Genomic DNA, 22,592 nt, shown 5'->3' on the forward strand with positions numbered 1-22,592 from the left:
CTATATGGGGATCTCATAGTTTTTTAATTAACATTAAAAGAAATAAAGACAAAAATAAATAAACAATACTTGGCAGGTAAAATCAGCAGATGGGAAAGGGGCAGCAACAGAAAGGGAGGAGAATTGAGTTTTGAGACTGAGAGTGAAGTCCAGGAGAAACGGGCTGGGACAGCTTGGAGAAGGGACATGGGGAGCAGGCGGGGAGGGCTGCTTTTGGCTGGGGGGGGCCACTTGCGTGCACCCACTCCTTCCCCAGGATGTAGGAGAGCCCGCTGGTGCCCAGGGGCTGCCGGGCTGTGTCATGTCAACCACCAGCGCGAGCAAACAGGCAGCCAGATGCTTGGTTCTCTGGCAGCAGCAGGGGTGGGGGCAGACCAGTAAGTAACCAACAGTACAATGAGAAAATCATGTAATGGATATTTGAAAGTGGGAAGTGCTATGGAAAAAGCATCTGGGCTGAGGGAATGGACGATGGAGGAAGGGGCAGAATGCGCTGCATTTCCCAGCACAGAGGACACCCCCTCCGGGAAACCCCAATGAGCCAGCCCTTGAGTGCAGGGGCACAGGACACGGAATGAGTGCAGGGGCACAGGACACGGGATGTCAGCCCCTGGTAACGTCGTGTTCTCTAGACTCCATCCCAGCCGACTGGAGACGCTCCCGCAGACGGCTACGTATAGGCTCCACGGCTGTGTGTGGACTCCAGTGGCTGCCTCCAGCCCCAGCCACACGGAGCCAGGAAATGAACTCCGCAACTACCGGAGTTTAGAAGCCGAGTCTTCCCTAGCTGAGCTCCAGGTGAGAACACGGCCCTGCCGACATCCTGACTGCCGCTTTAAGCTCCAAATTGGCGGTAATTTGTTGCACAGCAACTGATACCTCTGCACAGGGTGGTGGGGGCCTCGCTGGGGAGATGGGATGGCAGATGTGGGGGGGGGGCGGGATGAGCTGGGGAGGAGTCTTGCGGGCACGGGAGCCGGGGCAGGGGCGCCCGGGCCTGCGTGCCGCGGAGCCCGAGGGGCGCAGGGAGGTCGGGGCTGGAGGCGCGAGGAGGCGGGCTGGGGCGGGCAGAGGGGAGGCCCGTGGCCCCGGCGCGGAGGGCCTGCGCGGCTTGGGCGCTCTCGGCCGTGGACCGGCGGGCTGGGCGCCGACAGGAGGAACGCGGCGGGCTCGGGGCGCCCTCAGTGCACGGGGCTGGGCCGCGGGTGGGCCGCCGCGGAGGCCGGGGTCGGCGTGGGACGTGGATACGGCTGCGCGGAGAGGCGGGCGGGCGCCGGGACGCGGGCTGTGCGGACCACGGCGGGGGCCGCGGAGGGGCTGGCGGCCTCCTGGACGGCGCACAGGGGCCGCGGGGCGGGCTGCCCGGGGCGGCATGGGAGGTCGGCGGGGGGAGGCCGCTCCGGACTGGAGCGCACGGCCTGCACCAGCGGCCGCCATCGCGCACCACCGAGAGGCCGGGCCCGGCTCCTAGAGCGGCGCCGGAAGGGGCGGGGCCGGCGGGCGCGCTTCCGGTCTCGGCGCCGGGCGGCCGCGCTGGGGCGGCTGCGGGACCCCGCTGCCCGGGCGGCTGACCTCCGCGACCTTCGGGTGGTCTCGCCAGGCCCGGGGCGCGCTCGGCGTCTCGTAGCGAGAGGCCTCGCCGCTCGGCTCCCGGCCAGGGACTTCCCGGGCGCCTCCTCGCCAGCCCTCTGCGGACGCAGCGGACAAGCCCTCGTTGCCCGGCCACCTGGGCGGTGGGAAGCCAGGCTCTGCGGAGGGGAGGGTGAGGCGGCGCAGGCGCCAGATGGGGCGGAGGCGGCTCCCCCGGCCCAGGCCCGCGCCCCGCAGGGGGTGGGGGCGAGCTTCTGTCTTTGGAAGGCGGAGCCTCGCACGCTGCTCTTCCCAGGACCAGAGGGGTTTTGGGTCCCTCTCCTGCCCCGGCTTAAGAGTACAAACTCTGGGGCCTTGACACAGCCGAGTGGCCTGTGGGTGCCACAGGCTGTCTCGGTTCTTTTCGGCCCTCCGATGCCAAGCCCACTAACGATCCGCCCCCTGAGCAGACCCGGGTTCCTGAAGGCAGTGGAGCGGGGGATGGGAGGTGAGGTTTTCCAGGGAGTCCCTGCTGCTCTGGATACCCAGAGACTCAGGAGTGGAGAGTGCCAGGCCCAGAGAGGTAAAGGAACTGGCTGAGGCTGCACAGCAGGTACTAGCTCCCCAGCCTGTAGGCCAGGGCTCATTGCTGTGTTCTGACGAGCGCTGATGGAAGTGCCTGTGTCACTTGACTGTAGCAGTCACTGCATGTCCACGGGCTGGAAAATGAGGGGCCTGGAGAAGACAATCTTGTTTTTAGCAGTTACTTTATTCCTGGGCGTGCACAGTGTTCAGAGAAGTGAGTAAATCAAGGTTTTGCTGTGGAGGGCCCACCAGCTTGAGTAGAGCAGGCGATGATCTAAAATGTTTCCTGACCACCAGTACATATAACCTCTAGCCAAGCATTTGGGCATTCGGGGTTGAGAGGCACAATCTTTTGTCCTCAGGAACCCCAGCGTCGTGGGAGACTGGCGCGGTGATAATGTGGAAAAGTAGGAGCCTGTGACCACCCCAACCCGAGAGGAAAATTCCACAGCCCCCTAACCGCCTATATCTGGCTTCTGTAACAAGCGTGCTCGGCTGTAAAACCTTATCTCAAGGCCTCCTCCTGTAGAAAGTGTGGTCAGCCCCTGCCAAATGACCAACCTGACTCAGACCCTTGTAAACAACAAGAACTCCCGACCGCTGGTCTCGCCTGATAGAATTCCCAGCGCTTGGTTAACCGCACACGCCTGCTTCTGTACGTGCTTGCCTGCTGAGCTATTGCCCCGGCCCTGAACCTAAAAGCCTGTATAAGCATGGAGGCAGTCGCTGCACGGCTAATAAAGCTCTCAATTGGAACTTCATTCAGAGTCTGAGTCTGGTCGATATCGCTGGTCTATAACATTTGGAGGCCCCAGTGAGTTAGATGGACAAGATCCCCCACCCCAGCGGGGTTGATCTCCTAAGACTCCAGGAGACGGGGACGTTCCAGGAACGGACCGGCGGTCTAGGGGAAGGCCTCGGAGGGACGTTCCTCCACCCCGGATGCCGCCCGGCCCTGGAACTTGGCTCCACCTAAATTCTATCTAGAGAGCGTCAGGAGTTCCTGGGCCCAGGATCCGCAAACGGGATGTCCCTTGGTGAGTCTGTTTTCTGGAAAACCTCTGCAGAGTCTGGATTGTGGGGAAGTGGATCTGCTGGACACAGCAAATAGATCCACCCACCGGTCAGAGCGAGAGGTCGCTCTTGACGCCGGTTCAGGTTGTCTGGTTTGTCTCTTCATCTGTCTTGTTTGTCTTTTTGTATTTCTGTTCTATGTAATTTGTGAAGAATTATGAGTCAATTGTAAACTGTATGTTTCTGCTAATGTGTTGTAATTGTTTTGTATTTGTCTGTTTATTCAATGTCAGTGTGTATTTTCATACCTTCGGATGGTGATATAAATTAATAAATAAAGATTTTTTAAAAAGAGCTCTATTCAAATGGCCAAATATTAAATAAGCGCTTATATTAATACATAAGTTTGAATGTTAATGGGATTTCTACAATGACAAAACTTGTAAGTCTTAACAAAATTACTGTGTCTTTTCATTTTAAAAAAATAGTTCTTCCCTAAATTAAAATGAATAGTTTATTTTTCCTCACAGAGTAAAATGAAGGATGTAAAAAAAATGAATATTAAAGAAAGTTAAAAATTTGTGGGAATGCTAACTGAAATTTAATAAGTTTTTCAAAAAGGTGTGTTTTGCCCTAAAATAGGATGGCTAATTTTCATAAACTCATGAAACTTAAATGCATATGGTGAGTTGTAGAAGATATTGTGGTAATTTTAAGTAAGAAAATGTGTTCTGTGAAGATAAAATTTGTGTTAAAGTGATGTGGGCTATGGGTGGAGGCTCTTTGTCTCTTCAGAGAGAACCTTAACCTAGACTGTCTGTCCTGACTTGTGGGTGTGGGACGGTAAGAGGCTGCAGTCCTGCTCTTGGTGACCATGGCAACGACTCCAGTCCCAGGAGGCAATTTAGCAATGCAAACTCTATACATACCAGTCAGTCCAGGGAAACTTTGATGGTGGTAATGCCAAAACTTAAGGGAACTTGGATTTGGCCTCAAATAAAAAATATAATATAGCCTGTGCCTAAATTCAAAATCATCTAATTCTATATCCAAGTGTGCCTAGTCTCTAGAAATCCAGTTAAGTAATAGGGGCTTTGAATGTTCAGAAAGGATGTAAGACTGAATGCGTATTCAAAGTTGCATCCAGACGGAATGTGGGCAAGATGTTAATTCACGTTCACCCGAAGTGTGAGCAATATGTTAATTCAAAACCTACCTGGTACTCAGGCAAAGACTTAACAAAGAAAGTAGTTTTCTTTGATTAAAAGCACCATTTGACTCCCCACCCTGTACAAAAAGAACTTAAAATCTTGTTTGGGGCTCGGGTTTGAAACAGAAAGCACCCGAGTCTGGCCAGCCCTTAATAAACCATTTTCCTTCTCAAAATCATTCCTGAGTCCTGGCCTTTCTATACGCAAATAATTGAACCTCTCTCAAATTCTACAACAAAAGTAGTATAATTATAGTCTATATGGTTATAAATAATTATAAGAATTTTAATGGAGCATTGTTTAAATTAAAGTGTTTAAATGGCTAAATCCAGAAAATCACTATTAAACAAAAACTGAATTGATAATAACAATAAAAGGTAATTTTATAACAGGAGGGCTTGTCGGTGTCCAGCCTCCCCTGCCAACTTGCTTCTGGGAGACTGTTTCTGGTATTGCATGCTACTAAGTTTAAAGTGAAGAAATGTTTAATGTTAATGGTAATTATATGTTATAAGAAGTTTGCCTGGTAACTTGTGTATGTGGAATGTGTGGAATGTGTTTTTGTTGTTGGGGAAACGGGAGGAGATTTTGTCCTGAAATGAGGTGATTGATTATTGGGAACAGTAGAGTGTGGGACGAAGCCTGGGTGAATGCTGAAAGTGTAGAAGGTTTGTGAAGGGGAAATTTTTGTAATTAAGGTTGAGTGAGATTTGGTCTGCCGTAGAGTTTTGAAGGGTTTGGTATCGGGCAGTATACTGATTCAAGGTTGGAAATTTTGTTCTTTCTCAAAATCAAGTCATTAGTCTGTTTTGGTAAAAGTTTCCTGAATAATCAGTATACAAAGAAAGTCTGTTTTATCAAAATAGCTTCTTGTGCTTTAACCGCATCATTTCCTCAGTGTTTGAAGAAGAAAAGATCTTATCTCTTTTAAAGAAACAATGCTTTCTCAGAATCAAATCCTGAAAAGTAGCTTTTTATTTCAGGCTAATTGCAAAAGATTTGTTCTTTTACCTTGAAAGAAAAATTAAAGTAATAGTTGAGTTCATTTAATATGTTATAAGTCGAATGGAAAGTGTTTAAAAGTGTTATACAATTAACAGGTTTTTTTCTTTAACCCTCTGTTAAAGTTGTATGAATAAAAGGTTCAAATGAATACTTAAGAGTGTATAAATTTACCAATATTTCAGCATAATATTAAACAGAAGTACAATGTGGTTAATTATGGTTTTAATTATTATAAAAAAGTATGTGTCACAGAAACAACCTCATCATAAATTAAAACAACAACACTGTAATATGCAGCAGTCCACATATTGCTAGTTTGTTGCAAAAAGTTAATGTCCAGCTGTGTCGCTATCACTTTGTTTTAAAACTTGCTAAGACTTTCTTTAGTGTCTTCTTGGACAGGTCAAGCCAGCCTGCATTCCTCTATCTGTGAAAAACCCAACAATGGACTTTTGCAGTGCTTTTCAGGGTTATGTGCATAGCCCAACCATCTCCCCTGCCATGGTGATGGTGGCGTGGCTGTGTGGAAGAAATCTGTGGCTGAAACCCTACTGATAATGTAACTAACCAGTAATCCTTTTTTCAAGATTGAAAAAAACATCAGAGACAGTAGTATCTTATCTTAAAAGCCTGAACTACGCAAACAATTAGAACAAGCTGCAAAGTCCCTGCTGCTCTATCAAATTCTTAAGTGTTGTTTGGTTGGGTAAAATAAAACTATACTTTCTGCTGTAATTGGTAAAGTACAATGTTTTCTCATGTTAATAGAATTTGTAATATTATTAAAATACTAAAAATCTTTCATCCCTCATGTAGCTCAAATATTAAAGCCATTGTTTTTATTAACTGGGAAAAAATCCTTCATAAAAGTGGGAAAACCTCCAGCAAGCTGCTTTAAATGATAGAAAGAAAGTAAATTGTGGACATTAACTTAGCCTATAAATTAAATGGAACAAGCACCAATATTTGGTTTGAGTGGAGTTTGTGGCAAAGGCAAAATTCTAAACAAGTACCCCTTGGGTTTTAATCACAATTCTGGAAAGAAGCCAAAAGTACAATATAAAAAAAAGCAATTATGTGCAGCATAAGAGGTCCTGCTAAAAGTAAAAGATTTAACCCAATAGTGTCTGGTCACTCTGAAAACTGCCATCCCTATCCAGGGGTGGATTGCAAATACTAAAAGCAAAACAGAAATAATGAACTGTTGAAAATTATCCTGAAATCTATGAAAAAAATCCGGGATGCCTGCTAGTAGTAACGGTGGCTGTCTGTCACGTCCCTGCCCACCCCACTAACATCCCTTTTAAAACTGTTAATGCAGATGCCTTTGTAAACAGATCCAGGGCCCTACCGCTGAGACCTGGAAAAAGCACGGTGGCTCCACTGAAAAAAACAGGCATCGTGAGTATGGGACCTTGTGGTGCCTAGCCCGGCAGTTCTAGCTGCCTGTTACTCACCAACGCCCATAACTAACGTCGAGTCCCTCCTGCTCTTGAGAAGGATGAGCCCTCAGATAACCCGTGGCACTTGCTGCCATGCATCACATTGGCTCTGCAGATTCTGGAACTGTGAGCTTGCAGCTTGTGTCTGCCTGTGGGCTCTGGGCCTGTGTGCTCTCTCCTTATGCTATTGTAGCAGGAACTGTTAACATTGCAAAGAAAGGTAAATACTGGCCCCTTGAACTAATAGCACTCATAATCATGACCTGCAGAAGAGTTTGTGGAAAATATTTCTTGGAATTGCCCCTCTGTATGAATGGCTGAAAAATATAAATAAAACAGGACAGTATCTAACCCTTAAGCATATCATTTTAAAGCCTGTGTTAAAGATCCGTGTGTTTTCATGACTCGTAAAGTAACTGTTAAGAATGACTCATTGTTTTATGAAAATGGTGCCTTGTACACATGTCTACCAGAAAGTGTGTTGCAGGATGGAGAAACAATAACGACAGCCAGAAGAAGAAAAGGCATCTGGATACCTGTGAGAATGATGCGGATTTGCCAGTCGTCTCCTGAAAGTCAGTTATTGCTACATATAGTACAAGAATTCTTAAAACGACTAAATGCTTTATTGGACTGCTTATTATAAACATTTTAAGACTGATTAAATCATTACAGCTGCTGCTGCTGCTACTGCTATGGTAACTTTACGTAAAAGTACAGACTCAACAATACATGTCATGATTAGCATAAAATGCTAGTGATTTATGGCATAGCCAAGATCACATTAATAAACAGTTAAATAATTGAGTTAATGAATTAGAATCGGCCATTTTGCATATTGAGGATCAATTGTATAGTTTAAACTTGTTGAAAGGATTGAAGTGTGATTGGAATAAAATTTTCTGTATAACTCTGCCTATAATTCATCAGCTATAGTATAGAAAGAGTTGGGAATCATTTGTTAGGCCATAAAAGTAGTATCTCTCTGGAAATGGTGGAATTACAAAGAAAAATATTTTAAAAAGTCTCAAAATCAAATTCATGTAGCCAATAGTAAGAATATTTTCTCAGATACGATTTCACATACTGCAGGGTTTAACCCAGTTGATTAATAGAGGTCATGGTGTTTCCTGTCAGCTCTGAGAATAGAGCTGATCGTGTTTGTTCTGTTGCTCATAATTTTCACCTGTGCCAGACAGTGTTTTCGGAAAAAATTGCAAAGAGTAACAGCCATGAAACATGTAAGTAGTCTGGTGCTGGCAAAAGCACTTCAGTAACTTCCCCAAGTCGAAGAACCAATAACGGGTAAGCCAGTAACGGGTAAGACTCTCAGAAGAGGGCAACCTAAGACAGGCACAGTCACCTCGACTAAAACAAAAAGGGGGAAATGTTGGAAACTGAGGCATAGTGGCCCATACATTACTTCTCTGAAAAAACTGAAAGAGAATATCTTGAAACATCGAGTCTTGAGCACCACCAGTACAAGAGGGCCCCAATCCCAGTTCCCCTTCTAATTGGGCTGAGCATTGCTGGGTCAACCGCGGTAAGATCAGCAGCTCTCGTAAGTCACTCTGATGACAGCCAATCGTCAGCCCTAGTTACCCAGGACCTCAAGAACCTTGAATATCAGATTTCACATTTTAAAAAGGCACTTGATTCCTTAGCCAAAGTAAGCCTCCAGAACAGGTGGGGACTGGACTTATTATTCCTCAAACAAGGAGGCCTGTTTAGCTTTAAGAGAAACTTGTTGCTTTTATGCTAACCACTCTGGCATCATTTTAAAAAGCTTAAACTTAGTCCGAAAACGATTAGAAGAGCTGAGCAGGAGGCGGCTTGCTGCATTTCTGGGCTCCATCACATGAAATCATCTTTCTCTACGTCCAGATTCCACTTGACATGGGGTGGTCTCACAAACCCAGGGAAGGGGAGTGCTTTCTCCCAGCCTTGCAGAGGTTGCTCCTCAGTCAAAGGAGCTGAAGTTCTCCAAGGCTTTATGCTGGAATTCCATCAGCACTGAGAGAAGCTTGTCTAAAAAGTTCAGAAACAACACAGAAGGGGAGTGGATGTGGCTCAAGCGGTTGGGCACCTGCCTCCTACATGGAAGGTCCCAGGTTCAATTTCCAGTGTCTCCTAAAGAGAGAACAGACAATGAGCAGACAACGGGCGGGAACAAGCAAAACCAGTGAGCAAACAGATGGGGGATCCATCTTGGGGAGGGCAGAAAAGACACAGAATAGCAGGGCAGGGTTCTTGGTGAAGGGAATGTGGGCCGTGCAGGGTGAGCCTTCCACGGCACGAGGACAACCCACTCACTTCCTGCCCCGGGGCTGGCTAATTCCTGTTTGAATTTGAGGTGATGTTCAAAGCTCTTACATGGGCTGGCAGGCAGGAGCCTGAGGTTTCCAGATCCCCCCAGGCCCACCTGCCCTCCTCCCTGAGAAGTCCTTCAGGGCCAGCGGCAGCCAGCGGGAGCAGAGCCCCAGCCGAGGTCCCTGGGGCTCGGGCTCTAAGTGCTGGCGCAGGAGCCTGTGGGCTCCAGCCGCCCGTCCGCGGGACCTGTAGGAGGAGCGCCATGACCAGGGGCTGAGCGCCGATACCTGCGACGTTCTCAGGACGAGGCCCGGGGCAGGGACGCGGTCTCGATGGTTTCTGTTGTAATTCTTCAGTCACTGAGTAAACTTTTACTGTGTGCCCTTGCGTGCCAGGGGCTGTTTACGGCACCGGGAGCTCTAGCAGAGCGATCAAGAAAAGGCCCGCTGCAGTGGAAGAGTGAACAAACAAGGAGGGGTCAGTTCATGTCACGTGTGAGCGGGCAGGGCGAGGGGCTGCTGGGGAACACAGTGTGGGGCGGGGGGCTCTGAAGGGACCCCGGAACAGGCCTCCGAGGCAGCAAGGGGCTGGCCCTGCTTCCGGGAGCAGCCAGGCCCGAGGGGGAGGGTTGGTGGCCTGGGGAACCCAGGGGAGGCTGGCGGGGAGTGAAGGGTGGTCCATGTGATGGGGAGGCGGTCGGATGACGGGTGCTGCGGGGCCGACAGCTTCCACGTGCAGAAAGGCCCGCCGGGGGAGGGTGCGAGCCTGGCCCCAGGGGATGGCGGAAGCTTCCAGGAGGGGCAGGTGTGGCACCTGCTCCCTAATGGCTCCAAAGCCCCTCGTCTGGCCCCAAGAGCAAGGAGATGGGGAGGAGCGGGCCAAGGGCAGGGCCCGGGTGTGGGGGAGTGGGCGGTGGGAAGCCCCACGGCCGTTGGTCCCGGAGGGCCCCCAGGGTTCCCGCAGGAGCGGGCAGTCGGTCCCCAGCAGGCGGGCAGGCGTTCCTCGGGCACAACCAAGGGGCCCGTGCCCGGTGCCGGGACAAGGACTGGAAGAGTGAGAGGGTGGCGGGGGTCCTGGGGAAGTCAAGAACTCAGGTATTAAACACCCGAGTGTGACCGTGTGAGCAGGGCAGGGCCGTGCCCCCGGCTCCCCTCCCGGCACCTCCCACCCCCACCGAGAGTCCCCTGCAGGCTCATCTGACCCACGTCCTCGGCCCTCCCAGCACCAGGGTTGTGGCACTCTCTTTCTCTTACAGGTTTCCAGCCCCAGAGCTTCAGTTACAAACCTGCAAAATGAAGAATCGTGTCGAAGGCGAGACGTTTCCAAAGAAAGGGAGTTACGAGGACAGCCGTGGGTGAGAGCGGAGCCCCCTGCGCGGCCGGGCTGCTGACCCCACCCTCCCGGGAGCAGCGCAAGATGGAGCAGCCCCCGGGGAAGCAGGCGAAGCCGCGGGCGCCAAAGGAAGAAGGGGGTGCAGGACACTCTCCAGGGAGACGGCGAGGGGCAGGGCGCGGCGGGCCCGAGGCGCGGCAGAGGGCCGGGCCTGAGCCCGCAGGCCGGGGGTGTCTGTTTGCCGCCTTCGAGGGGTCCCCGTGTTCGCTCCCTTTCAGAGAAGGAAACCCTGCGAGGGCAGCGGGTGCGGGCGGGTGTCCAGGCACACGTCGGACCTCGCCGGCCACGGGCACGTGCGCCCGGGGGAGAAGCCCTTCCCTGCGCCCGGTGGGAGGTCGCTCCGGCACAGGCCGACGTCACCAAACCCCAGCGTCCACGCCGGGAGAAGCCCCGCACGTGCGGCGATGCAGAAGGGCCTTCAACTGCGGGTCCACCTCCTGAGACACCCGAAGACGCACACCGCGGGGAAGCCGGGCGCGCGCAGTGCGGGAAAGCCTTCGCCTGCAGCGCGTGCCTCATCCGGCAAAGGAAGCACCACCCGCGGACGCAGCGCCGCGGCGGGGGCCGAGCATTCGCGGGCTGGGGGCGCCCTCGCCTGCTCCCCACTCCCACTCTGCTCCTGAGCGACGCCTCCAGGAGGGCCCCCTGCTGACCGCGGTCGCCCAGGTCGGGCAGAGGCCTTTCCGGTTCACAGCGACTTTGGCTCAAGACCCTGCGGCCAGGTGTCGGCTTTGGCCGCTTCGTCAGCCACCTCGATGCTGCCCGCCGCTCAGCACCCGCGGCGGGTGAGGGTGCTGTAGTTGGCGAGGCCCCGGCCGCCCCGGGAGCACCCCTCGCAGGAGAGGCGTCGGGCGGCGAGCAGCCAGTGCCAGCCACGGCCGCCTCTTCTCATGCGTGTCCCTCAGGCTTGGCCCTGTCACCTGCCCCTTTCTTGGCCCACCGCCTTGCAGCCTGGCTCGTTTCCGCCACGGGGGAATGTGGCAGGAAGCCCAGGGCCCCGAGCTAGAAAATGTGCTTCTGGGGTGAGCCCTGGGGCCACCCAGACCCCCCTGGTCCTGGGGTCCGACCCCGAGCTCAGCGCCACTTCCTGGACATGGGACGCACTGCGGGCCCTCTCGACCCGGCCGCCATCCCGAGCACCGGCCTGATGCCACCGGCAGACCTCGAGGCCCAGCTCCGCGGGGCTGTGAGCGCGCCCTCTGCGGGAAAGCCGGCCCCGCACGGCCCGGAGCTGGCGGCAGCCTCCATCCAGCGCGCGTCGGCGCAGCCCCTCAGACTCGGCGGTGGCCAGGCAGGTTCGCTGTGCTCTCCCCAGAGAGCTGCTCCCAGCTCCTCTGTCCCTGTCCCTCCAGCCTTCCCACAGTCACGTCCACACGCGACGCCTGCCCTCGCCTCCTCCGTGCGTTCCGGGGGAGCGCTGTTTGTCCCAGAATTCCCGCACAGCCGAGGGTGGTGACCGGGAAGTGGCAGTGCTGTGGTTTAACTGCTGACCCCTGTTTAACTGTTTGGAGACGAGGCTACCGCCTCGGATGTTTGGGGATTTGGTTCTGAGCGAGGCGGAGGCCCCAGTCAAGGGAGCAGCTGGAGGAGCAAGGTAATTTCTGCATAAGCCTGGGGGCCACTGCCCTGTCCTGAGGGTGGGAGGGGACCAGGAGCTGCCGCAGCTCTTGCCGGATGCCACGAAGCTGCACCCCTGGCTCGGCTTGGTCCCCCCAGCCCGGCTTGGTGCCCCCGGCTCGGCTCGGCTGCCCCCGTCTCGGCATGTTTGCTCTGGCTCAGCGTGGCAGCCCCCGGCTCAGTCGCCCCAGCTCGGTCGCCCCTCAGCCCGGCTCAGTCACGCCCGGCTCGGCTTGGCCTGGGTTCCCTCCCGGCCTCCGCTGGGCCCCACTGTGCAGCCAAGTCCTCCCCCCGCGGTGGCCTCAGGGACAGCACTCAGCCGTCCGGTGTCACGTGCGTGAGCGCGCCTCCCCTGAAAGCGATGCCCTCCCCTTCCACCTGGGCAATCCTTTCGGTCCCTTGTACCCGCAGACCTCTTCAAGGATTGTTCCAGAATGCGTCTAGAACGTTGCTCCAGGCAGCTCACACTGGCCGTCCCCGTCCATGGGACACAGCGCCAGCCGGCTGTGCAGTGGACAGGCTCCTGCACGCCCGGCCCTCTCCCATGGGGTCCCCTGAAGAGCACTCCCCAAAACTAAGGATCCCCACACTGGACGGGAGGCCGCCGAGGCCCAGCCCGGCCAGTTAGCTCCACAGCAGCGGGTCCGGAGCCCCCACATCCCCGCCCATGGCCGCCAGGGGGCCCCTCAGTCACCAGAGGCCCTCGGGGGCAGGGAGGAAAGGCCGCTGGGGGGGTGCCCTCCAGGTGTGCATTGCGGTGGGAGCTCTGAGCCCGAGCCAGGCCCGTCCAGTGGAGAGTCCCAACCACCCGCTCCCCGCTGCTCCGAGCGGAGCCCCGGCGGCCCTCGCAGCACGTTCTGTCACTAGTCGTGGGCGCGTGCTCGGCGCGGAGCTACACCCTGGCTTTTTGGGGGCTGCGGTCCTGTCGGCCCCACTGAAGCCGTGTGCAGGTTCTGGGGGCTCCCTGCGGTCAGCTGACAGGGGCTGCCCCCAGGGAGCAGCCGTGGAGAATGCGGCCCTTCGCCGACCCGCAGCGTGGCCGGCACCGACACACACGCATCTCTGACCTGGAAAGCCGGGCGCGGGCGCGGGCGCGGGGCCCGCCTGGGCGTGGGGCGGGTCTGGCCGAGGACGGCCGTTCTGTTTGAGGGCTGAGCGCTCGCCCCTCCTCTGCAGGTTTTGTGCCCGTCTCAAGGTCCTATGAAACTCAGTGCCCCTGGGGGAAAGGTAGCCAGGGGGCCTGGGGGCAGGAAGCAAAGAGCGAGGGTCAGCAGAGCCCAGGGTGTCCTGCGGGTGCTGGTGGGGAAAGGTGGGGCCCCGCGCTGGCCCCGGGCGCCCGCAGCGTCTGGCTTCCTCGTTCCTCCCAAGGGAAGCGTTAATGAGGGAAACTGCACCACGACCCATTGCCTAGAAAAGCCCGGGCTGCCAGCCGTTTCCTCAGCGGACCCCCGGGGCGTCTCCAGTGGGGTTGTCATAGGGACGCTGCAATAAGGACATTTTCCACAACAGGACGGTGGAACAGGCCCTGGACAGAGCGACAGGCGGGCGCACCGCCCGACGCCTTCCCACCCGCCTCCCCGGTCAGACCGCAGAGCCAGGGTGGCTCTCGCCTCCGTCTCTCGAGCTCGGGCAGGTGGTCGTTTTCACCTTTGCAGTTTGCTAGGAAAGAAGGAAAAGGTCCTCACCGGATGTCCTTGGTTTCCAGGGAGGAAGTAAGCGGCCAGGGGCTTGAGCTCTGGAGGCGGAGGCTGTGGCCTCAGCCCAGACCCTGGAGCGGGGCCCCGGCGCCCCTGCGCTGCGCCCCGACGTGAGGCGGCCGTGCCGGGCCTTGTGGACACGCCGCAGCTCGGGAGCTGGGCCAGCAGCCCTGGGCGCGGCGCCGGCCACGTCGGTTGTCTGATGCCTGCCACGTCTTGTGTCGTGTTCCCGACAGGTCCTTCTCCTGCTTGGCTTGCCTTCCCTTCCTTGTGGGTGTTTTACTGACGTACACAGATCAGCAGCGCATCTGTCGCCGCAGCACTGGGCCTCTCCCTTTGCGTTCCTCTGCTGCAAGGCTCGGCCCACAGCAGACTCAGCGCTCGGCCTGCTTTTGTACAGCCCGCGAGCCAAATGGTTTTTAGGCTTTTAAGTGGCTGGAAAAGTCAAAAGCAGACTATTCCATGACTCACAGAGATCACATAAAATTCAAGGTTCGGTGCCCATAAATAAAGCTCGCAGGGCGCGGCCTTGCAGGAGGACAGCGGAGCCTGGGGCGGGGCTGCCTGCCCCGTGCTGAGGGACCGTGCAGTCCCACCACCGAGCCACCGCAGGCCCGGGGAGTGGAGACCCCGCGTGAGCGCTCCCTCGGCCTTTGTGTCGTGGTTTTTGTCGATGGCCTGGTTTTGCGTGTACAGACACATGCGCACGTAAAACGCGTGGATTCTCCGTGAGCATGCGCATGTGGAGCGTGCATGGGTGGGTGTGAGTGTGCGTACAGATGTGTGCGCCCAGGGCTTCCAGCCGCCGGGGGCTTGCCTCGTTATGCTTGCGAAGAGGATCTAGAGCAGGCAGCACGCCTTGTCAACAAGGGCCAGAGAGCAAATATTTTGGGATCCGTGGGCCCTGGTGCCCATGGCATGTGGTCAGCTCGGAGGCTTCAGTGTTGAAGCAGCCACAGGTGAGACAGAAGCGAGCGGGAGGGGCCAGGTGACGCGGGTCCCCCACCCGACCTGCCGCTCAGGCAAACGCCGGCTTCCGCTTGAGCCATTTTCTGCTCCACACTTCTTTTTCTTCCCCCAGCAAAAAGGATTTGGGTAATGACTGCACTTCTTTCTTTATTCAAAAGGTACATCTGGGGAAACGGACTTTGGCCCGGTGGTTAGGGCATGCGTCTACCACATGGGAGGTCCGCAGTTCAAACCCTGGGCCTCCTTGACCCGTGTGGAGCTGCCCCATGCGCAGTGCTGATGCGCGCAAGGAGTGCCGTGCCACACAGGGTTGTCCCCCGCATAGGGGAGCCCCACACGCAAGGAGTGCACCCGTAAGGAGAGCCACCCAGCGCGAAAGAGAGTGCAGCCTGCCCAGGAATGGCGCCGCCCACACTTCCCATGCCGCTGACGACAACAGAAGCGGACAAAGAAACAAGACGCAGCGAATAGACACCAAGAACAGACAACCGGGGGAGGGGAGGGGAATTAAATAAATAAATAAATCTTTAAAAAAAAAAAAAAAAGGTACATCTGGGAAGCAGACTTGACCCAGTGGTTGGGGCATCTGTCTACCACATGGGTAGGTCAGCGGTTCAAACCCCGGGCCTCCTTTTCCCGTGTGGAGCTGGCCCATGCGCAGTGCTGATGTGCACAAGGAGTGCCGTGCCACGCAGGGGTGTCCCCCGCGTAGGGGAGCCCCACACTCAGGGAATGCGCCCCATGGGGAGAGCCGCCCAGTGCGGAGGAGGGCGCAGCCTGCCCAGGAATGGTGCCATGTGCGCAGAGGGCTGACGCAGCAAGATGGCACACTGGAGGGAAGCACAGATTTCCCGGTGCCGCTGACAACGGAGGCGGACAAAAGGAGCGCGCAGCAGATGGACACAGAGAACAGACAACTGGGGCGGGGGGGGAGAGAAATAAAAAATAAAAATAAAAAATAAAAAGGTACATCTTCTCTTTTTCAGGTCGCTGGAGCAGATCACCCCTGAAACAAGTTCCTGCTGAAATATAAACAAAAAGGAACTTTTAAAGCTAAGGAGAAAAGGCCTGACTTTGAAGGAGGGGCAGAGATGAAGAGGAGGGAAAACGTGTTGGATGGAGAAGGGGCATCTCGCCCTTGTGGGGCGGCCAGGCCCGGGTCCGCGCCCCGCGCAGGGGCAGGCGCCTGCAGAGCCCGCGCTCTCGGGACAGCCCGAGGACTCCCAGAAGGTCGTGCGCAGATACAGTAAGGCGGGGGCCTTACCTGAGAGGCCCCAGAACCCAAAATGCCCAAGGCCATCTGGAATGAAAGACCACAAAGGTGCAGGCGCTTTCCTGAGGCTGGAAGGCGCCGGGGGCTGGGTCTCCGCTGACCGCCAGGCCCGCCCCCGGCGCCCACTGACCGCCACACGGAGCCCGCTGGACACCGTCCGAGCAGGGCAACGCGCGCAGAGAGCTCGCCACCCGCTCCACAGCGGGAGGCCACACCGGCGAGGGGTGTCCGTTGGCCATCGGCGTTCTTGCTGCGGGACCACGGAGCAGTGCCCGCCTGCAGGAGCCCCCGGCCCCCACAGGACTCACCGGGCAGCGCCTCCGCCCGGCAGGGCAGGGCGGCCTCCGAAGGTAGAGACCGCAGCTCACCGCAGGACGTGGCCGCCCTTCATGGGCACGTTTGGTGCCTCATCCTGGGCCACGGCCCATGAGCTGCCTCTGCTCAGCGTGGGCCGAGAGGCACGGGCCGGGGACCTCGGCGGGGGTTGCACGTCCGCCCCAGGACCCGGGGGTCCAGGCCCTTCCGCCACCTGGGCTGGCTCTGCGTGGTGAGGGGCTGGGCCGCAGGGGTGCCCTCCTCTCTCCCAGCTGGGCCGGCCTCTCCTGGGAGGCTTCCCGCAGCGGGAGAGCCTGTTTCCTCGGCCCTCTGCGTCAGTCCCCCGTTCGGGCCCGAGCTGTTATCGCTGTGATCACGCCTTAGCAGACAGGGACACCAGGCCATGCAGCAGAGGGCCGCCAGGCGCTGGGGCGGAGGGCAGGGCGCTGAGGGAGAAAGCCCTGCGGCCAGAAACCACAGAGGCCATGGCCTCCAGCAGCGCAGGCCGGAGACCCCAGGTTCAGGGAGCCTCAGGCGCCATCCGTGATCCGGGCTCAGCTGAGGGGGCCTGCAGGGTCTGCGGCCAGGCCTGCGCTGCCGGAGCTCGCTGTCCAGCCGCCTGGCCCGGAACCAGGCCCGCCGCCAGGGCCCGGGCTCCGCAGGCCCAGCGTCCCCGCCCGGGAGCCAGGCCCGCAGGACGGCCGTGCCGGGCCAGCGCCTCTGCCGGCTGTGCTCCACGTTCCCCCGCCGGGGCCGTGCATCCTGCCTGTTGGCCCGAGTGTCCCCAGCGTCGTGTCCCCTGGCACGTGTTTGCCCTAGCCAGGTACTCCCCGCTCCTGCCTCCTGTCGGCCAGAAGTTTAGTTCCCCAGCTGGCCGGGCGTGCTGAGCTGAGGCTGTCCCCACTTCCGCCAGGCCCACGAGGGTGAACGTCCGCTTGGCTCACCGCCCGGTTCCTGTGCTCCGCAGGGCTTGTCACGACACAGTCCCTGCGGCTGCGGCTGACCCCGGGGCCGCTCCGGTCCACTTGCCTCCATGCCTGCCCTTTGTCGGCGTCTCTCTCCCGTAATAAATGGCTGTTGCCGACCAACCCGTTTGCCTTGTTCCCTGGGGCTTCCCCCCACCCAGGCCAGGCGGTCCTCAGGGCCACACAGCCGCGGACTTGCTGGGGCCACCGCTCGGTGGCCTTGCGAGAGGCTGGCGGGGGACGCCCCACGGTGGCCTCGCTCGTGACCGCGCCACGGGCGGCTGGTGGTGGTGGTGGTGGGCTCGCTCACGAGGGGCCGCCGCGCGGGGCAGGCACGTAGCCCTTACCCTGAGGAAGCGGGGGCGCTGGGTGGCTTCGTGCCTGTCGTGCCCCCGGCCCCCCAGCCAGCCCACCCTGCAGGCCCGGGGGCCTCTCCCTCGCCAGCACCCACCCCCCGACCCGGGGTTCAGACCCGCCCTTCTCAGGCGGGGGGCGACCACCTCCAGCGCCAGGGCCACGGCCCGGCAGGACTCCCAGGAAGGGTCCAGCCCAAAGTGGGGGTCTGCGCGCAGTGGCGGCCTTCGTCCCTCGCCTCGGGCGTCCCCCGTCGTGACTGCGCTGCAGGCCCGGGGCTGGGGCCGCCTGTGCACTGCGCTGGGAAGGCTGGCCCCGGGCGGCCCCGAGGCCCTGCGCGGTGGCTGCGTTACTGAGGGGCACACGTGCAGCGCTGAGGGGTCCCACCCTCTGCACCAAGTGCCAAAAGCCGCCCCGCTGCAGAGCCGAGGGAGTGGTTCTCGGGGCTCGCGGGTGCCGGGTGCAGGCGGCGCTTTTTAAGGCAGGCAGCGAGAAGCCGTGCCCGTAAGCGTTTACCTCACGTGGGGCGCAGCACGCGGTGCGCGTTCTTGGGAAACACTGCTCAGTTCACATCATAAGTTATCATACAAATATAGAGTTGTGTTAGGAACAATATTTATAAAAGTCCACGCAACTTCACATACAAAAGTGTCCACAGAAGCCAGTTTTGCCTACACTGCATGGGGAAGGTAGTCTGGTTTCCTGAGTGATTTTCAACAGTAATGCTGGTGTGAATATACCTCAGAACAGCAGATTTATGATAGGTCTTTTCTGCATGTGTACTTCAAAATGAAAAAGAAAATTTTCGGTGATGCTATCAGAAACCACGTGAAAGTTTTACATTTTTTTAGTTTGTGCTTCTTCTTCTAAAAAAAATTAAAACCAGTAACACACCACAGAGCCAAACATAAAATACAAAGGAATTGCGAAAACTTAGCCTCACCTTAATGGAATGCAATACACCTGCTTCCCCCCACCCACTTTTTAATGAACCCTTTCTGAATAAACCCTTTCATCCAGCAAACAGTGGCTGCGTGTTCACCTGCTCCAGGCCCGCTGCCGGAGGTGACCATGAAGTCACCAGAATGGAGGTGCTTCTGAGCACTGAGAGTGCCAAAAAGAAAATTTCATGTATAATTTAAATTGTGACTGCAAATGGCTTTATTTTATTAAAAAAACTATTTAAAAATGCATTCAAAAACTATTTTCTAGAATTCTAATACTTAGTTAAAAAAATGAGAAGTCCAGGACCCATGCTAGAAAAAGAGCGCACAGGCTGTCATCTTGCAGAACGACGGTCCCCAAGAGTTCAGGGCTCTGGCATCAGGGATGACTCCGGCAGCAGGGATGAGACACAAAGGCCCCTCGCTGCTGAGGGCAACATCTCCTGAGGTTTTCAGTTCACCCAGGAAACCCAGCTCCCTCCCTGCCCTGGACGCTGGCGTGCTGGGGCCACTGGGGCCCTCAGGGAGCTGGGGCGGAGAGGTGCGAACAACCTTGGGGTCAGGCCACCGGGATTTCGTCCTGGTGCCACAGTTCAGTCTGCAGGCCTTGGGCAAGTGACCAGCATCTCAGGGTCACTTCCCTCATATGGACAGTGAGGGGCCATAAAGCCTCGTCTCCTAAGGAGGTAGTGAGGACAGACGTGTGCACAAGCAGCACCAGGCACGTGTGGCTCGGCCGGAGTCGGCAGTTGCTGTAGCTGTAGTGTGTACCAGGTACTCTTGAGTATAAGAGAGGTGGTTCATGAGCAGGATCTCGCTCAAGGATTGATGGTGTTTTCTAGGACAGTATTTTAAAAACTTGAAATAGAGGCAGGAACATAAGTTGGAGGTTTCATATAAAAAACCCAGATACCTGGCTTTTCTAGGAACAGCAGATGCTGCTGTGCAGGAGGTAACCCGCTGCCCACAAGAGAGCTCAGCCAGCACCCCCCACCCCGGCCGGCGCCCCCCACCCCAGCCACTGTCAGAGTCACAGACCTGAAGGGTGTTGGGAATGAAAGAGAGATTGGGATCAGGGGATCTGAGAGCATTGAAGCCTCAAGCTCATCAGGCAACTTCATTGTTTACAAGGGGCTCTTTATATACCCTAGTGTATGTGTCTACAAGCAGGACCACTGTAGCCTACGTGCTGTTAAGCATAAACATAACTTACTTGACATTAAGCAGCAACATGTATTGACTATCAGCATTACCCATAGTCTAAGGAATTCTAAAAAATCTTATCTCAAGGTACAAAGTCTAAGTGTTCTATTCACTACAAAAGGTATGTGCTCATCTTTTCTTTCAGCCTTTAACAGTTTCATCCCATTTGCCGGGAACTCTTAATTACCACATTCCTTAGATTGCAAGCATAGCCATGGAGACAGCACGTCTCTCCTTGAGAGGCCACTGTGCCTCAGTTTCCAACATCTCCCCCTTTTTGTTTTAGTCGAGGTGACTGTGCCTGCCTTAGGTTGCCCTCCTCTGAGAGTCTTACCCGTCATTGACTACTGGCCAAGCTCTTGGACTTGGGGAAGTTACTGAAGTGCTTTTGCTAGCACCAGATTATTCACATGTCCCATGGCTGTTACGCTTTGCAATTTTCTTCTAACGCACTGTCCAGCACAGGCGAGAATCATGAGCAACAGAACACATATGATTAACCCTATTCCTAAAGCTGACAGGAAATGCTGTGATTTCCACCAATTAACTGGGGTTAAACTTACTGAAATGAGAGATCAAATCATTAAAGATATCCTTATCATCAGCTACACTAATCTGATTATGAGACATTTCTAATATCTTTTTCTGTAATTCTTCCATTTCTAATGACATATTACCTTTATGACCTAGCAAATGATTTTTAATCTTATCCCAAACAAACATAGAATTATTATAAGCAAGTGGGGTAATACAAAAGTTACTTTCATTCCAATCACATCTCAATCCTCTAAGTAGATTTAAGTTATATACTTGATCTCCAAGATGTAAAACTGCCGATTCTAGGACATTAACTCTACTGTTTAATTCTTCATCAATATGTTCTTAACCATGCCATAAGTCACTAGCATTCTTATACCAATCATGCACTTAGTGAGTTGAGTTTGCACAGTCTCATGCAAGGCCATGGTAGCTGTAGCAGCAGCTGTAATGACACCAATCAGTCCTAATATGCCAGCTATTAGCAGTCCCACAAATCGCTTCGAGTGCTTGAGGATTTCTCAAGCCATATGGAACAGCAGTTGACTCTCAGGTGACGATTGCCAAATCCAGTTCAGTCGCACTGGGATCCACACTCCCCGCCACCTTTGAGCCATTGTAATGAAGTCTCCATTCTGTAAAATGTTCTCAGACAAACAGGTATGCAAGGCCCCACTTTTATAAAATAGAGCATTCTTGGTTATGGTTAATTTTCCAACCACAAACACATAAGGATCTCTTACACATGATTGAAAATGATGAATTTGATCTAAATGCAAATACTGACCATTTCTACTATAATTCCCAATCCATTCAATCGTGGGTGCTATTCCTAAGAAAACCTTCCATAAATTTTTCTGAATATGTATAGTTGTAGCATTGCACCATGGAGTAGGTATCCATTTTCCTAGATATTTCCAAATACTATTATTTTTAGTAAAAATTATCTTTTCATCGTGGTCAAGGGATTCATGAAAGGGATATTGCATGTTACTAATTCATTATCCTTTACTATTTAAACCATACCAAAAAAAACTGCCATTATATGGAGAGGGACTTCCCATTGGGGCACTATCCCACACTATTCCATAGGAATCATTAAAAATGACAGATCCTCTTCCTGTATGGCAATCCTGCCAACCCTCTGTATTCTCATCTCTTTTGCAGACAACTATAATTTGGCTTTTTAATTGATAAATAATTATAAGAAGGAAATAATGTTACTAATGTCTTAGTATGGTTATTTGTAAAGATAATCATAGTCCGATTCTGAACGTACATACATGGAGGTTGGTTACCAATGCATAGAGGTCGATGATCAAATGGTAAGATGAGATTATAGATTTTTTGTCCTTCCTCATGGGGTTTAACTGGTAACCAATCATCAGTTGGTTCAGGGAATGTATGGGTCTTATTCAGATAAATAGAAAAGGATGGATCTTTCCAGGTTAACACTCTAAATAATGGGGGTTAGGTATATAGGCCCAATAGGTGTAATTACCCGCAGCTTCCTCATTACTTACGATCACCATCATCAGAAGTTGTAGGAGACCCCATCTCTTCATTCCAGGGTTTAATCCTCTTCACCAGTAGCCAAATTTGCTCTCCAATTTCTGAAATGACAAGAGCATAGCCTCGCCCCCATACTTTGATCCTGCCTTTTTTCCATTCATTGCTTAAAATATCTTTCCAGAATATTGGTTGATCTTCATTTCCTGTGTCCACTGTAGATGTTTGACATTTTCCAAAGTGACATTCTGCAGGTGTCAATGAATTATAAACATTAAGAACATTTAAAGTAAATAAAGCTTTTGCCAATTGATCTTTTGGTGTTATCATACCATCATCTCCCCATTGACCAAGGAGATCATGTCCCATAAGTTAATCCCTACATCTGCTACATAAGGTTGTAAAGTAGACTTTTGTCCATCTGGACCCAAAACATCAAATATAGTAGTACTCTGATAGACATCTGTCATTGTACCAATCCCTGGAAATACAGTGGGCACTTTTTGTAATGTCCATGATTGAGGTCAATATCATTTAGCGATAATAGACACATCAGCACCAGCATCTATTAACCCAAAAACAACTTTTCCATTTATGGTAATTGTCGTTTCTGGTCTATCATCACCCACAAAAGTTTGCCAATAAATGTTTTCTCCGGTACAACTGAATCCTCCCTTTCTT

General features: G+C 54.2%; 2 long non-coding RNA genes across 2 annotated transcripts; one reads left to right on the plus strand and one right to left on the minus strand.

Moving 5' to 3' along the window:
• Nucleotides 1-1,538: 1,538 nt before the first annotated feature.
• On the plus strand, nucleotides 1,539-12,113 carry LOC131273324 (uncharacterized). Its single transcript, XR_009180522.2, has 3 exons — nucleotides 1,539-3,191; nucleotides 6,706-9,613; nucleotides 10,392-12,113. It is a non-coding gene; the product is annotated as an uncharacterized lncRNA (long non-coding RNA).
• LOC139436441 (uncharacterized) lies at nucleotides 8,667-13,931 on the minus strand. The gene is made up of 3 exons (XR_011645720.1): nucleotides 13,831-13,931; nucleotides 9,424-9,582; nucleotides 8,667-8,956 (listed from the first exon to the last, which is right to left on the minus strand). It is a non-coding gene; the product is annotated as an uncharacterized lncRNA (long non-coding RNA).
• Between the last annotated feature and the right edge of the window lie 8,661 nt (nucleotides 13,932-22,592).

The sequence above is a fragment of the Dasypus novemcinctus genome, chromosome 14 (assembly GCF_030445035.2).
Source record: "Dasypus novemcinctus isolate mDasNov1 chromosome 14, mDasNov1.1.hap2, whole genome shotgun sequence".
NCBI classification, from domain to species: domain Eukaryota; kingdom Metazoa; phylum Chordata; class Mammalia; order Cingulata; family Dasypodidae; genus Dasypus; species Dasypus novemcinctus.